This window comes from Mesoplodon mirus, assembly GCF_964341445.2.
Source record: "Mesoplodon mirus genome assembly, contig: HAP1_SCAFFOLD_751, whole genome shotgun sequence".
Taxonomy (NCBI): domain Eukaryota; kingdom Metazoa; phylum Chordata; class Mammalia; order Artiodactyla; family Ziphiidae; genus Mesoplodon; species Mesoplodon mirus.
The window spans coordinates 119840-135326 of record NW_028295282.1 but is presented as its reverse complement, the minus strand read 5'-3'; the positions used below and the strand labels follow the sequence as shown (position 1 = coordinate 135326).

The 15487-nt window shown below is 40.5% G+C and overlaps 1 pseudogene across 1 annotated transcript in view; it reads left to right on the top strand.

Moving 5' to 3' along the window:
* LOC309797578 (ankyrin repeat domain-containing protein 26-like) overlaps positions 1–15487 on the top strand; it is a 96602-nt pseudogene that overhangs the window by 7514 nt on the left and 73601 nt on the right. Inside the window, exons 2-6 of the transcript XR_014296150.1 lie at positions 1296–1410; positions 1573–1746; positions 5917–6023; positions 9805–9875; positions 14793–14826. The product of XR_014296150.1 is annotated as an ankyrin repeat domain-containing protein 26-like (transcript). The remainder of the gene's footprint in view (positions 1–1295; positions 1411–1572; positions 1747–5916; positions 6024–9804; positions 9876–14792; positions 14827–15487) is intronic.

Sequence of the window (15487 nt, the reverse complement as noted above, 5' to 3'; positions counted from 1 at the left end):
TGGTTACCAGTGGGGAGAGGAAAGGGAGGAGGGGCAAGATAGGGGTAGGGAATTAAGAGGTACAAACTATTAGGTATAAAATAAGCTACAAGGATATATCGTACAACATGGGGAATATAGCCAATATTTTATAATAACTATAAATGGAATATATAACCTTTAAAAATTGTGAATCACTATGTTGTACCCCTATAATATATAATTTTTATTTTTATTTTTTATTATTTTTTTATTTTTGGCTGTGTTGGTTCTTCGTTGCTGCACGCAGGCTTTCTCTAGTTGTGGCGAGCGGGGGCTACTCTTCCTTGCGGTGTGCAGGCTTCTCATTGTGGTGGCTTCTCTTGTTGTGGAGCACGGGCTCTAGGCGTGTGGGCTCAGTAGTTGTGGCTCGCGGGTTCTAGAGCGCAGGCTTAGTAGTTGTGGTGCACGGGCTTAGTTGCTTTGTGGCACGTGGGACCTTCTGGGATCGGGGCTCGAACCTGTGTCCCCTGCATTGACAAGTGGATTCTTCACCACTGAGCCACCAGGGAAGTTCCATAATTTATAATATTATACATCACCTATACTTAAATTTAAAAAAATGGCAACTTTAGGCACAGAGACGTTATGATAATTAGACCAACAGGAAAAATGAGAACTGAACAAACAAAAAATGCTACCAATTATAGTTGTAAGACATTGTGAATTATAAATTTCATTCCAATGTCAGAGATGTTAAAATGTGAGAAAGTGAGCATATTAGAATCATTGAAGTACAGTGTTCTCTCTAGTCCTCAAGACATATCTTCAAAAGAGGTATAATATCCTTTTACTTAATTGAAATGTTGCCCTTGTAAAATAGTAGTAATAGTAATAATTATGATAATATTACCTAATAATTATTGAGCTGTTATCTGTGCGAGGAACTGTTCTAAACCCTTTGCACGGGTTCTCATTTAAGCATCACAGTGGTGTCCTGTGAGGTAACTACTGCTCTATCCCCATTTTGTTGATGAGGAAATTGAGGCACAGAAAGGCTAAGTGACAGCTAATAAGTGACACAGTTAAAGTCAAATTCAAACCCAAGTTGAGCTGAATCTCAAGGTCATGCTTTTTCTATTCAAGCAGGTTGTTCTTTCGTTAATGTGGAGAGTAAGAAGAGCTAATATATATTGTTCTTTCTCCAGAAGCAAACTAAATATTTGTTTTCAAGGGATAGGAATAGCATGCTATTAAATGTTTTCAATTACATGAACAATTGTATGTTTTGAAATAGTGCACTACTAATTTCCTAAAAACTCCTCTCGGTTTCGTAGGACTGCTCTCCATTTGGCCTGTGCCAATGGCCATCCGGCAGTGGTAACTCTCCTAGTGGAGAGAAAATGCCAGCTTAACCTCTGTGACAACGAAAACAGGACAGCGCTGATGAAGGTACATAGTAGCCAACCATGTCAACGTGAGATGGATTTGATTTAACTACTTAGAATAAAAATGGATTTATCTCATTTAAATATAACGAATTGGTGAAACTTCTGGAATGTTTACTTTGAATTCCTAGAATTTACAGTCTGTTTCTTGGCATAACACTTATAGGCCATACAATGCCAGGAAGAGGAGTGTGCAACTATTCTGCTGGAACATGGTGCCGACCCAAATGTCATGGACGTCAGTGGCAACACTGCTCTCCACTATGCTGCCCTTTATCAGAATATATCACTCGCAGCAAAGCTGCTTTCACATGACGCCAACATTGAAGCAAGCAACAAGGTATAGCTCAACTATATTTACAAAATATTTGCCATACATGGTTGTTTTTTTGTTTGTTTTAGCTGCAGATGTTTTATCTATAATAATATGTACACTGAATCCCACCCATCAGGCCCTGTTACCATGGAAACAACTCCAAAGCCAAGTCACGGGCTGGAGAAAGGTGGTGCTCACAGAAAGAGCACCATTCTGTCTCCCAGCCACCCTTCTACCCCAGAAGGAAAATCTTCCCATTAGGATATGCCTGGGAGTGGGTGGTGGGCTCAAGAGCCCACACAAGACAAAGACCTGGGGAGAGTGAGGTGAGGTGGGGGCTGGCTGCTTGCAGGGGCTCAGGGAATGGGTGCTGTTGGGGATGGATGGGAGGAGGAAGGAGACCCAGTACCCAGCAGGGAGAGCTGGGTGAGTGCCGGTGGCCAGGCAGGCAGCAGGCCCTGAGCCCTCCAGGACCCCAGGTTCTCAGATCGGGGAAAGTGGGGCAGGTCGTGTTTGACACCCAGCAAGGGTGTTCACTTATGCTGGTGGCCATTTGGTCCACCATGTACACCTTGGGGTCTTCCACGCTCAGCCTCGGGTGGCTCCTCAGCAGGGTTGTAGCTGTGCATGGGGAGCAGGTGATGGCGAAGCTGCTGTTCCTGCTTTTTCTTTGGGACACACATTACCTCCTCCCACTGCAGCCCCGCCAGGAACTCCCTCTGCTGACATAGATGGGGTCAGTTTTACATATTTGGAAGCTCAAGCATTCCCTGAGTGAAAATATTTTGAAATAACTTAATTATCTAAGATTTCCCTTTAAATCATTATATTTCTAAAGAAACATTAGAGAGTATAGCTTTCTTTTATGTGTCTATGGCAGATATTTGTGAAAACATTGCATTTGTTAAAGGTAAGACTTTTTTTTTTTCCCCAAATATTTTTTCCCCCGCTCAAATTTTTTTTCTGATTAGTGTAAAACAACAGAGAAATGCAAAACTTGCCTTGGAGATAGACTTTGTCCTAAAACTCAAACAAAACAAAAGCATTTTACAATATAATAGCAATCTTGCTGCTGTTGACAAGTTCCTATTTTATTAAAAAATGATTTATGTAAAAATGATTTCTCTCTCATTGCCAAGGCTTCAGAGGGAAAAAGGAATAGGAAAAGGAGAGAGCAGTTGAAATATGCAGGCCGGGCTTCCCTGGTGGCTCAGTGGTTAAGAATCTGCCTGCCAGTGCAGGAGACACGGGTTCGAGCCCTGGTCCAGGAAGATCCCACATGCCGCGGAGCAACTAAGCCCGTGAGCCACAACTACTGAGTCTGCGCTCTAGAGCACGCGAGCCACAACTACTGAAGCCCGCGCACCTGGAGCCCGTGTTCCGCAACAAGAGAAGCCACCACAATGAAAAGCCTGCTCACCACAAAGAAGAGTAGCTCCCGCTCACCGCGACTAGAGAAAGCCCACGCGCAGCAATGAAGACCCAACGCAGCCAAAAATAAATAAATTAATTAAATTTAAAAAAAAAGAAATACGCAGGCCAATTTGGAAATTTGGCAGTTAGGAAATGCCAAGAAGAGGCTTTTGGGGTTTTCTTTTCCCTTCAGTTTATGTATTTAGGCAAAGTTCTTTTCAGGTTTCGGGGATAATAATTCTTATTTGGGGAAAGAGCCTAAGTGAACTGTAACCTTGCCTGGAGATCAATTTTAGGAGGACTCAGAGGAAATCAGATTGGCAATGGACGTGTGGTGATTAAATGGGAAATAAGGGAGAAGAACAGATAATTAACTGACATATTATCCTGTTTTGGCAGAAACAGCCACTTAGATAAGAGTCTAGAGTCTGCTCTCAAATCTAGAATGTCTTGATGGGAAGTAAAGGGTTTATAAGTAATGAGATCAAGTTGCATTTTCAGTTTACTTGTCCCTGTTCTACCTATTGACCCAGAAAAATTAAATGTAGTTTTGGTGACTCTGATCTCTTACACTTTTCTTTTTTTTTTTCAAATCCTCAATTGAGAAAAGGAATTGGCCATGTGGGTAGAGATGAGACTGAGATGGTTGCTACACTAATTCTCAGCTAGAATTGTGCTCATGAACCACAGTCACCTGGGAGAACTTATAAAAAATTTACAAGCCTAGGCTCTCCCCTGAAGATTTTGATTGAATAAATCTAGCAAGGCCCGGACATGTGTGTTTGGAAGTATTTCCTCGAGATTCTGATACAGCCCTTGGTTAAGAACAATGGAATGGATGAGTGTGATTTATAAATTCACAGATCTCAAAAATAAGAAATCTCTAGAAGAGTTGGAGTTGGATAGATGCTACTTCCATCAACTCCCTCCTTTCCAACAATATTAGCCTGACTTTTATCTTTCTCTGCCTCTGTAATTGAGAAGGTAAAAGGGATATTATTGGCAATATCTATTGGCTTGAAGAATAACTCCTTTTTCCTTCCAACCACTAATCATTCACTGGCACTCAGAGAGTCTTTAGAAATTTGCTTATGGTGAGTCATTTAATAAGTAGAGTGTGACCCTTTGCGGATTTTGCACCTTTTGTTATCATCCAGGTCATTAGGTCAACAGATGTTTATCACAAACAGGGTTTTCCTGACTGCAGTAAGAGTAAAGCATGAGCCTTCTTTTGGTGAAAGCTGCATGACAGAGTCTTGCAGTGTGTCTGTTAGGTTCACTGGGCCCTGGCATAAGCAAGATGATAGTTTTAAACATCAAAACCCATGAAGTTAGTAACAGTACAGATAGGAATTGTTTTAATAATTTAGTTTCAGCAGTCTTATGAACTAATTATCCATTTGGTTAACATCAGGGAGAATTATAGAAATAGATTGTAGTTTTAACAGGCATTGGAAACATTCTTGAAGTGGGTATTATGAATCTTAATAGCAATTTTTATTACACGTTGGGACCCACTTTTTTTTGTAAAACACATGATACTAAAGAAAGGAAAGTTTTTTTGTTTTTTTTGCGGTACTCCAGCCTCTCACTGTTGTGGCCTCTCCTGTTGTGGAGCACAGGCTCCGGACATGCATGCTCAGCGGCCATGGCCCACGGTCCCAGCTGCTCCGCGGCATATGGCATCTTCCCAGACAGGGGCACGAACCCATGTCCCCTGCATCGGCAGGCAGACTCTCAACCACTGCGCCACCAGGGAAGCCCTAAAGAAAGGAAAGGTTTTACATGCAAATATTTGCTTTATACCCACCCGTTTGGAAACACTCACAGCAAACATAAAAACACAAGTGGGCTATAGACTAAACTTGGCCCCTGGATGTGTTTAGCTTTCCTCCACAAATTGAGTCAGCATTTAAAATTTAGGAGACTCATGCAGAAATCTGCATTTCAGGCTTCTCTTAAGGAATCCAATCTGGTCCCCCTTGAGCCCATGCTACTGTTTGGTCTGCCGTGCAAAGGGTGCCCCTTCTGTATGGGGCGCGTTCTCCAATTTGCTGGCCTCACCTGGGTTCTTCACTTACTTGGGTCACCTACTTTGCCTCCATAAGCATCTGTGTTTCCAATTCCTGTATTACAGTTTATTTTGATAAATATTTCTAGATTTTAAAACAGTCATTAATTTCTAATCTATTTCATATTTTAAAAGAATCTCTTAAGGATGGGATTGAATTTTTCAAGTTAGAATTTATAAGTTGGTTTTTTAAAAAAACTCTTTTTCTTTACATGTTCATGTGAAGAATCATATTCCCATTGGACTGTCTGTAAACCTTATGAGGTTAATTGGTTATCATTGGATAGGTTATGCATGTTGCAGACAGTATTATATCTTTCTCCTCAGCATTGTTCCTAAAATATGCAGTTGATTTAATAGTTAAATGATTATCTCTGGAGGAGTGTTTAGAGTGTATAGACGAGTATAGAGCAATAAAATAACTACAGTATACCTGATAAATACTGTGATAGAAGCAAAGATCCTTGGAACCGGTAAATGTTGGAAGTGAGTTTTAGAGAATGACTTTGCAGTTAATCATGTGAAGAAGTGAGGAGGAGCATTTTAAAGAGAAGGAAGCAGCACAGGGTGGGTGAGAAGGAAGGGGCTCCTTTTTATTTACTTTCTATATTAGATGTTTAAGTTCAGAGAATCTATTATAAGTTTTAAAATTCAGTTTAGAAATATGTAACTTTGTACATTCTATATAAAGTGTTTCTTCTGTTTTACAGGAGGGCTTCACACCACTTTTACTTGCTGTAAGTGAAAACAAGCAGCAAATGGTGGAATTTTTAGTAAAGAAAGAAGCAAATATACATGTAGTTGATAAGATGAAAAGGTACAGTAGTTTGTTCTTTTTCTTTTTAAAAACCTTAGTGCTGTTCTAGAGTGGTGACAGAAAGATTGAATTAGTAAGAAGAGATTAATGTATAATCAACACATCATCAGGTCGAAAAGCAATTATTCTGACTGTGTATCATGAAAAATAATATATAGCAGGATTCATATTCCTTTATAATATTGACTGATGTCATTTGCCACCTGATTTCTTTCTTTTTTTTGGTCATACGATCTTATAATAGCTAAGGGGTTTCATATTAGTTTTATTAGCTTTATAAAGTATGGATTCTACTTTTTAATTTACCTTATGACACAGTATTGAATTTCTTAATTCTTTAATAATAATTTTTTAACCTCTGCTTTGTATATATTTTTCCTTAAAAGATGCATGTCTTTGGGATGACTCTTTGCTTTAAATTACTTTCTTTGAAGAATACTGATGTTATTAGGTTATCACAAAGTGATTGTTAATCACTATTACCAGATACTGTGGGCTCATCAGTTTTTATCCTTTTTCATTTCTAGTATTTTTTTTTTTTTTTTTTTTTTTTTTGTGGTACGCTGGCCTCTCACTGTTGTGGCCTCTCCCGTTGCGGAGCACAGGCTCCGGACGCGCAGGCTCAGCGGCCATGGCTCACGGGCCCAGCCGCTCCGCGGCATGTGGGATCTTCCCGGACTGGGGCAGGAACCCGTGTCCCCTGCATCGGCAGGCGGACTCTCCACCACTGCGCCACCAGGGAAGCCCCATTTCTAGTACATTTTGATGTTCTTATTTTTAATTGGTGAAGGTAGAAGGAAGAAAGATAGCTTTAATTGGATAAACATTTCCTTCAATGAAGACAAGTCATAGGTGGGTGATAAAGAGGAAAATGATGGGCTTTAGATTCAGACTGGGTTTAATTCCTAGCTTTCCTACTTATTAGGTGTATGACCTTGGGAACATTACTTATTATCAGCAAATATGTTTCCTGATATGAAAAGGAGGATAGTAGTATATCCTTCAAGGGTGGTTGTGTGGAAGAAAGATTACACATATAGTATTTCATTTAGTGCCTAGCACATGCTTATCAGCATCCTTAACTGCATCCATGACTGTTTTTATTTCATTATTATTAATATTATTGTTTTAAGCCTGCAAATAGCTTATCCTTAACCTGACCTCTAGCTGATTTTGAAGTATAATATAACAGACTAAGGAAGAAATGGGGAATTCTTCCTTTATATACTCACCTGCTTCAGATAAGTGACCTCAGCATAGCTTCTTGTCCATCAAGGACTTTAAATTAGCAGTTTCTACTACATGCCATCCGAGTGGGACAGGAGGCTTCTTTTTTGTCCCTTCATTTTAGCCTTGGAGGTAATTTACAAAGATGAACACTTGAACGTGTAAATGGTCAGTTCTACATGGATTGGCAAGATATTAACTTGGTAAAGTATATTAAATTAGCTGTTAACGTAAGTTAGCTAAAGTTCCTAAGGGTGAAATTATCTCTCTGTTATTTTAGAACAGCCCTCATACTTGCTGTAAACAATGATTCAACAAATATAGTCAGGCTGCTTCTTCAAGAAGGTATTGATGTCTTTTCTCAAGATTTCTATGGAAGGACCGCAGACGAATATGCTCGTATTTATGGTTTTCATATGTAAGTGTTTACATTAAAATGCCAGTTATCACTAAACTGTGGTTAAAAATAATTTAACTGTTACTTGTTATGTGACAGGTGAGAGTTCTAGTTTGGTGCAGGCAGTTTGGGAATGGTGGTGAGATGTTCCCTATCATCAGCTGGAACCCAGCCAAAAGGCCAGACGAGTTAGATGTAGCAGTGGGCACAGGGTTCTTTATCTCAGGACTTTAAGACTTTATATCCTTAAAGATCCTAACATTATCCATTTCATTCCAAGTGTAACCCCTATGCATGGGGTACAAGTAGTGTCACAGCTCTGATTTTTCTAACTTGTTATTTGGGTCTTGAAGTGTTTAGTTCAGCAGACTATCCTATATTTTCTCTTGGGGACTTACTTCTATACTCTCCCTCTTAAATTTTGCAAGAACCTAAGGGATTCCCTAAGATCAAAGAGACAGTCCTCTTCCACAATTCATCTGGAGGGAAAAACAAGGGCATTCTCATCATTCTGTTGCTTGCATTGATTCTGTTGCTGCAGTGTTGCTACTAAAACTGGTCTTAGCAGGGTCTCCTTGGCAGCTGGATCTGGAGTCTGGATGTTGCTCTATAAAGACCTTTAATAATTTTAAAAGAAAAAAAGGAACCGGTCCTGCAGTCGGGTCACGATTGACCTTTGCTCCCAGGATGCCCTTGCTGATTCAGATTCCTCAGTTTTCATGGTGATGCACACTTAGACTTCAAAGTGACAACTTGTTTAGTTCTCATACATATGCCTGTAGCTCAGCCACTGTTCCAAAGCACCAGCACCCAGTTCTGGCACCTGGGCCTCCTAGCCTTAGCCACACACACCCTCCCCGACACACTCAAAAACCTTATGGAGAGCCCACATCTTAGCCCAGATCTTCACGATGAGTTACCCTTTGAGGCTCTTACTTGTCTTTTCTGCTAGCAGATGTCAATGGGAAGCGTTTTAGGCTGTCAGAGAGGTTCAAATGCTCCTGCCGGGGGAGAGCAGACTTTCCTTTTTCCTTTGTTACCAGACCTGAACCTCAAGGCTGCTTTATATCCTGTGGGGCACTTTTTCTTAGGTTGTGGAAGGTCCCATATCATCCTCCTCAGAGTAGTGGGTGCCAGCTTGCCTGAGATTCCATAACTGAGGTTGGCCCCTCAAGTGATCTGTTTTCCATGATAATGAAAATCTTCTAAATGATTTACATCTGCCTCAGCCTTCAAAGTATTTTCAGATTCTGCCTCATAAGGAACCCATTCACCAGAAATCCCTGAATCTCAAGTAGGTTAGTTGGCATTAGGAGAGGTAAGCCCCGTCCAGGACTTGTCAGCATCCATGGTAAAAGTAGGGTTATGTCTTCCAAGTGAACTGGAGATGAACATGGAGCTTAAGCATCATTCTAAGAAAGATCTGCTGGTTCAGAGTTTGAGTAGGTAGAGAAGGAGTAGTAGTGGTCCAAGCCAGGTCTGGACTTCGATTAGTTTTCTACTCTTGGTGCGATTAGCTGCAATAATGGGGGGCAGTTATGTTATCTAATTTAATGAGGTCATATATTTATAAATAAATTCAGTTACAAATTATAGAATAGCTGAGAGTCCCTGAATTACAAACCACCAAGAAAGGACAGCTAATCACCCTGATTACTGACGTTTTCCCTGAAAACTGCAACATTAGAATGTTAAACCTATGAAAGGACACACACATTGGGATTTTAATATGATTTTTACAAATTAATTTATATATTATTTATTTTTGGTTGCATTGGGTCTTTGTTGCTGCACGCGGGCTTCCTCTGGTTGTGGTGAGCGGGGGCTACTCTTTGTTGCGGTGCGCGGGCTTCTCATCGCGGTGGCTTCTCTTGTTGTGGAGTTCGGGCTCTAGGCGTGTGGGCTTCAGTAGTTGTGGCACATGGGCTTAGTTGCTCCGCAGCATGTGGGATCTTCCCGGACCAGGGCTCGAACCCGTGTCCCCTGCAATGGCAGGCGGATTCTTAACCGCTGCGCCACCAGGGAAGTCCCACAATCGAAGTTTTGGTAATAGCTCTGACATTGTCTGAAGTGATCAAAGAATTTAATGTATTTGGTAATTGTTTTTCATATTAGTATTAAAATAGTAATGTTATTTATCACATTTTTAATACATAGCAACTGCCAACTGATTTCTGAATATAAAGAAGAAAAGAGACCTAAAACTCCTTCTCAAAATAGCAACCCAGGTAAGACGTCTGATAGTGAATTACTCTTGGTGACCCTACCATAGATAAAGTAAGAGTGAGGAAGCTTTAATAATGAAAAAGCAATGAAAAAAACCAGTGTGTAAACTGCATGTATATTTTTATTTTTTAAATTAATTTCTTAATAGTCTAGTATTCAGAATTGTTTAAGAAGTTAATTGTAGGTAATTTAAAATCAGACAGTGTTGTCTGAAAAGAAATCCACATATTTAATCATGGCCCCTAAAATCCCATATTAAATCTTTGCGTAAATAAGAAAAAAGATTTTTTGGTTAGTACGTTGTATGTTTCCTCTATAATCACATGAATATTAGTTATTGTATAGTGATTAGCCTCACTCAGGCAGGCTGGCACCCACTACTCTGAGGAGGATGATATGGGACCTTCCACAACCTAAGAAAAAGTGCCCCACAGGATATAAAGCAGCCTTGAGGTTCAGGTCTGGTAACAAAGGAAAAAGGAAAGTCTGCTCTCCCCCGGCAGGAGCATTTGAACCTCTCTGACAGCCTAAAACGCTTCCCATTGACATCTGCTAGCAGAAAAGACAAGTAAGAGCCTCAAAGGGTAACTCATCGTGAAGATCTGGGCTAAGATGTGGGCTCTCCATAAGGTTTTTGAGTGTGTCGGGGAGGGTGTGTGTGGCTAAGGCTAAAAAAGTTACCACCTTTAAGCCTTGGAACTCAACAGTACCTTCCTGGTACTTTAAACAAATGGCAAACAAGAAGAACTGCAAAGCTGAGCCAGTGTGCAGTGTACCAAGAAGAGATTATTTTTGAAAGATACCTACCGATAGTACAGAAGTCAGAAAAGCAATGCCTGGTAGCGAAGCACTGGTTATTTTCCATATTATTGTACCAGCGAGGTCTCGCTATTACCAACTTCATTCCTCACAAGTCCAAACAGAGTGAGATAGGCTGACTTCATTAGAACCAGATGTTTTCTTCTGTGTGTTGGATAATTGTCATGACACTATAATTTTGTTAGAACGAGATGCTCTGTTGCCATTAGTTAAAGGATTATCATAGTATTCAAATAGCCCAACTGGAGACTCAGCAAATTCTAATAAAAGCACAAAGATACTTCACATTAAGAAATACACTATTGTGTTCCCTAGATGTGGCACCTAGCGCATTGTACAATCTTTATGAGGACACCTCTAACATAGTAGACCTCTGTCCATCAAAGAACTTCTGTAGGTTGGTTTTACACGTTAGAGGAGATACAGAAATGAAATAGAGCTTTGGTCTTCAAGGTGCTCATAATAGAGTTGTCCCTGGTTAATTTCAGTATTTTTTTAAATGCAATTTTCAAAGAAAATATTCTAATTTATTTGTTAATTTGTCCACTTAACAAATAACTGTCAAGTATCTTTTAGGTACTAGGCACTATTCTGATGTCACAGGATGCAAGCATTTAAAAAACGCAGTCCTTGGGCTTCCCTGGTGGCGCAGTGGTTGAGAGTCCGCCTGCCGATTCAGGGGACACGGGTTCGTGCCCCGGTCCGGGGAGATCCCACATGCCGCAGAGCGGCTGGGCACTTGAGCCATGGCCTCTGAGCCTGCGCGTCCGGAGCCTGTGCTCCGCAACGAGAGAGGCCACAACAGTGAGAGGCCCGCGTACTGCAAAAAAAAAATTAAAACAAAAATTAAAAAAATAATAAAAAACACAGTCCTTGCCCTCTAGGAGCTTGCTATTATAATGATCATTTTTATTATTTAGTATACTTTATTCTGTGCTTACTATGTCCCAGAGCCCACTAGGAGTTTATAAATTGTCTTTATGTATTTTTTTAAGTTGGTGTTTCATATGTGCCAGATATTTCAAGTCCATGGTGAGGAATTAGAGTTTTTAAAAAGTGCGTGGACTTTAAGGTAAGCGTGCAGAGTGAGGAGAAGTTTGCCAGGTAAAGAGGCAGAAGGACAGCGTTTGGCTGGAGGAACATCTATCAAGATCACATGTTTTGCAGAACGAACAGCAGTTCACAGGCTGAGATGTACGAGTGGACTTGGCAGGATTTATGAGCAGTTCAGTTTTGCTGGTGCAGAAAGGGTGCTGTGGGGATGGTTGGTAAAGAACACTTGAGGAGGGGCTGGAGAAAAGTAGGGCAGGCACTGAGCTCCACAGCGGGACAAACGGAAAGTCTGCTGGGGACAATCTGAGTCACATACTGCAGGGATCCTCCTCAAGGAATTTGAGTACCAGCCAATGACCAAAAGATGTCAGTGGAATTACAAAGCCCTTAACTGAGGACTGAGGGTCTTGAGATGGAGGGAAGTAGCATTATTCCACATAGATCAGTCTCTATTTGTTTTAAAAATATTTATTTATTTATTTATTTATTTTGGCTGCGTCAGGTCTTAGTTGTGACGTGCAGACCCCTTGTTGCAGTGTGCGGGCTTCTCTCTAGTTGTGGCGCATGGTAGATCAGTTCCTATATTTGTTCATCTGAGTGTGCTAAATAAAACTCTCATTCAAAATAAAAATTAAAAAGGAAAAACAAAAAAAGAAAAGTAGGAGAGGATGGTGGTGATGTTGCAAAAAAATTTTTTAATGAAAATTTCAAGGAGGGAGTATCAATTATATCAAGTAAAATTACTGAAAAGAAAGTTGGATTTAACTCTTAAAAGTTCTTTGCTGGTAACCTTTTCATAAGGACAATTTAAGAGTCATAACATCTACTTTTTATATGAGTGGTACTTCTGATGTCCAAATATGGAAAAATCATCACATCTACCGAGGTCCTACCTAAGTTTTTCATAACAGCCGCCGCTGCCCACGCAGGGTCAGCAAAAACAGTCTGGCCTGGTGAGTACGCTTGCCCGCGTTTTCCCAGAGTTGTCAAAACCTGGGAGTGGGACTTCCCTGGTGGTCTAGGGGTTAAGACTTCTTGCTTCCACTGCAGGGGGCATGGGTTTGATCCCTGGGGAACTAAGATCCTGCATGCCGCTCGGTGTGGCCACAAAAACAAAAACAAAACAAAAAACCTGGGAGTCAACTGTGAGGAATTAAATCCTGCTTAGTTGGAGAAAATTAACTGATCTTTTCATTTTCTTTATAGGAACTTTCATACTTTAGAACATATTATCGATCATCAGAATTCTTTGTTTTTTTTTCTGGTTGAAATAGGATTGTTGTTTGTTTCAATTACTTTCTGACGTCACTGTTTCATCTATCCCTTTTATGCCTTTATTCAAATGTGTATAGAAATACAGGCAAATATCAAGAAAAACAGATTTGAGGAAGGTTATTCTGTGAAATAACCTGACTGTAATCACATATAACACATCAACCCAAATAATACAGACTTCATGTAAACAATGCAACTGTTTGAGAGGTTCCCCAAACCACGCCAGGTTCGGCTCTTCCATAGAACTCCCAGGACTCAGCATGTGGTTGTACTCATGCTTGTGATTTATTACAGTGAAAGAATACCAAGCAAACTCAGCAAAGGGAAAAGGCGCACGGTGCGAAGTCTGAAGGAAACCAGGCGCAAGCTTGCAGGTGTCCTCTCCCTGTGGAGTTACTTCATGTGCTTCATTCCCCTAGCATCAGATTATGACAACACATGTGAAATGTTGTCCAGCAGTACCAGAGTCTCTCCCTCCCTCCTTCCCTCCCTCTCTTTTTTTGTTCATCAGCTTAAGATACAATGACATATGCCTTACAAGCTGAAAAAGCATGATTTCTATAATCATTTGCCACATAATGGGAAGGGTTGAGAAAAATGACATCCCTCACTACTACACAGCACTAACTGTTTGGACCATGCTGCTCTATGTGGTGGTGGGTCCAGATAGACTCTCGAGCAATGGAAGGAGACAGTCTCAAGAGATTATACTTTTAAAATGTATATATATTGAAAACTTTAAAAAAATTCAACTTCTCCATCCTCACCATCCAGTTGACCCCATTTACCCTCCCCCGCCTCCCTTTCAGGAGATTATCCTTTATAAAACTGGAACTACAAAGTCTTTCATGCTTATCTTGCCATTGGAAATAGGGCCAGAAAGAGTTTGTTTCCTGTGTTTTGCCATGCTCTAAAGTACAGCGCCTGTAGACCAGGCTTCCTTGTGACGGCATTTTCACCCTGAACTGAAGAGCCGGAGAAGTTGTGTTATGTGATGGCAAAATACATGTATTCTGTACGCACTGCTCTGAGTGATGGAAGTCCAGAAATATCATGCCATTTAAGTTTGCTATTGTCAGTTTATGGTACTGATTCTACTAATGATACCATTTTCTGTCAGTCTCACAGTTTGGTTAGGATTATGGTCATTGTAAACAGCACTTTACTTTTAGGTAACAAATTTTGATAAATACTGTTCTTTTTTTTTTGCATATGATAAATGTAAAGGAGGGGAAATGGCTCTCACGCATAATTGCCTAGCAGTGGTATAATCAGCATTCACTCTAGTATACTGTCCAGGTGTGATTCCAAAGGAATACTTTTTTTAAAATTAATTAATTAATTAATTTTATTTTTGGCTGCGTTGAGTCTTCATTGCTGCACGCAGGCTTTCTCTAGTTGCGGGAGTGGGGGCTACCCTTTTTTGCGTCACGCGGGCTTCTCATCATGGTGACTTCTGTTGCGGAGCACAGGCTCTAGGCGTGCAGGCTTCAGTAGCTGCAGCACATGGGCTCAGTAGTTGTGGCTCGTGGGCTCTAGAGCTCAGGCTCAGTAGTGTGGCACACGAGCTTAGTTGCTCTGCGGCATGTGGGATCTTCCCGGACCAGGGCTCGAACACGTGTCTCCTGCATTGGCAGGCAGATTCTCAACCACTGCGCCCCCAGGGAAGCCCACAGAGGGATACTTTTTAACAAAGCATCAGTCCTACACTTTTAATATTCTGTATTTTTCTATTGTTGATTTAAAATGTGTTTTACTTTTTCCTTTAACAGTGGTTAAGAGTTTTGAAGAAGAGTCTTTAAGCAGGTAGGATTTTATGGATTTTTAAAACTTGTATGTTTAACTAAGGGAACGTGGAGAAAAGAAACCAATGTTTGTTGAGTGTTCTACTCTGGGTTAGACACTGTATTATGTGCTTAAATTTGTTACATCATAGAGTCATCACAATCTCTTTACAAAGTAGCTGTGCTATATAGCTTATTTTAATTAATTAGGCAGCTGTGGTTTGGAGGGCTTGGTTAATTGACCCATGATTCCATAGACAACAAGTTGCTGACCTGTGATGTGACGGTCAGCCTCAGATCCACTCTCATGTCCTTCAGCAGAGATTGATAAGTACCCGTGTAGCACTGGGGTCAAGATACAGACCCAAATCAGATCAACTCAGAAAGTCAAATTTAGTTATGTACTAACTCTGATTTAGAGTTTTCCTAAGAAGCCTGGTTAGTCCAAGCCTTTGTCCTGATATATTTGACAATTGCAGTGGTAACTAGTACCTTGTATTTACCATTAAGGTGTTATGGCAGATCTCAGGTAGCTGAGGCCTCAGAACCATAGGGTTTTATACAAGCAAGACCTCATTAGGCAGGTCTCCTTAGATATAACGATGTCTACTCTCCTTAAGGTGAATTAGTTTTCTATAAGAGAAGAGTATCTGCCTATAGACCATGTTATGTTAATTAAATTC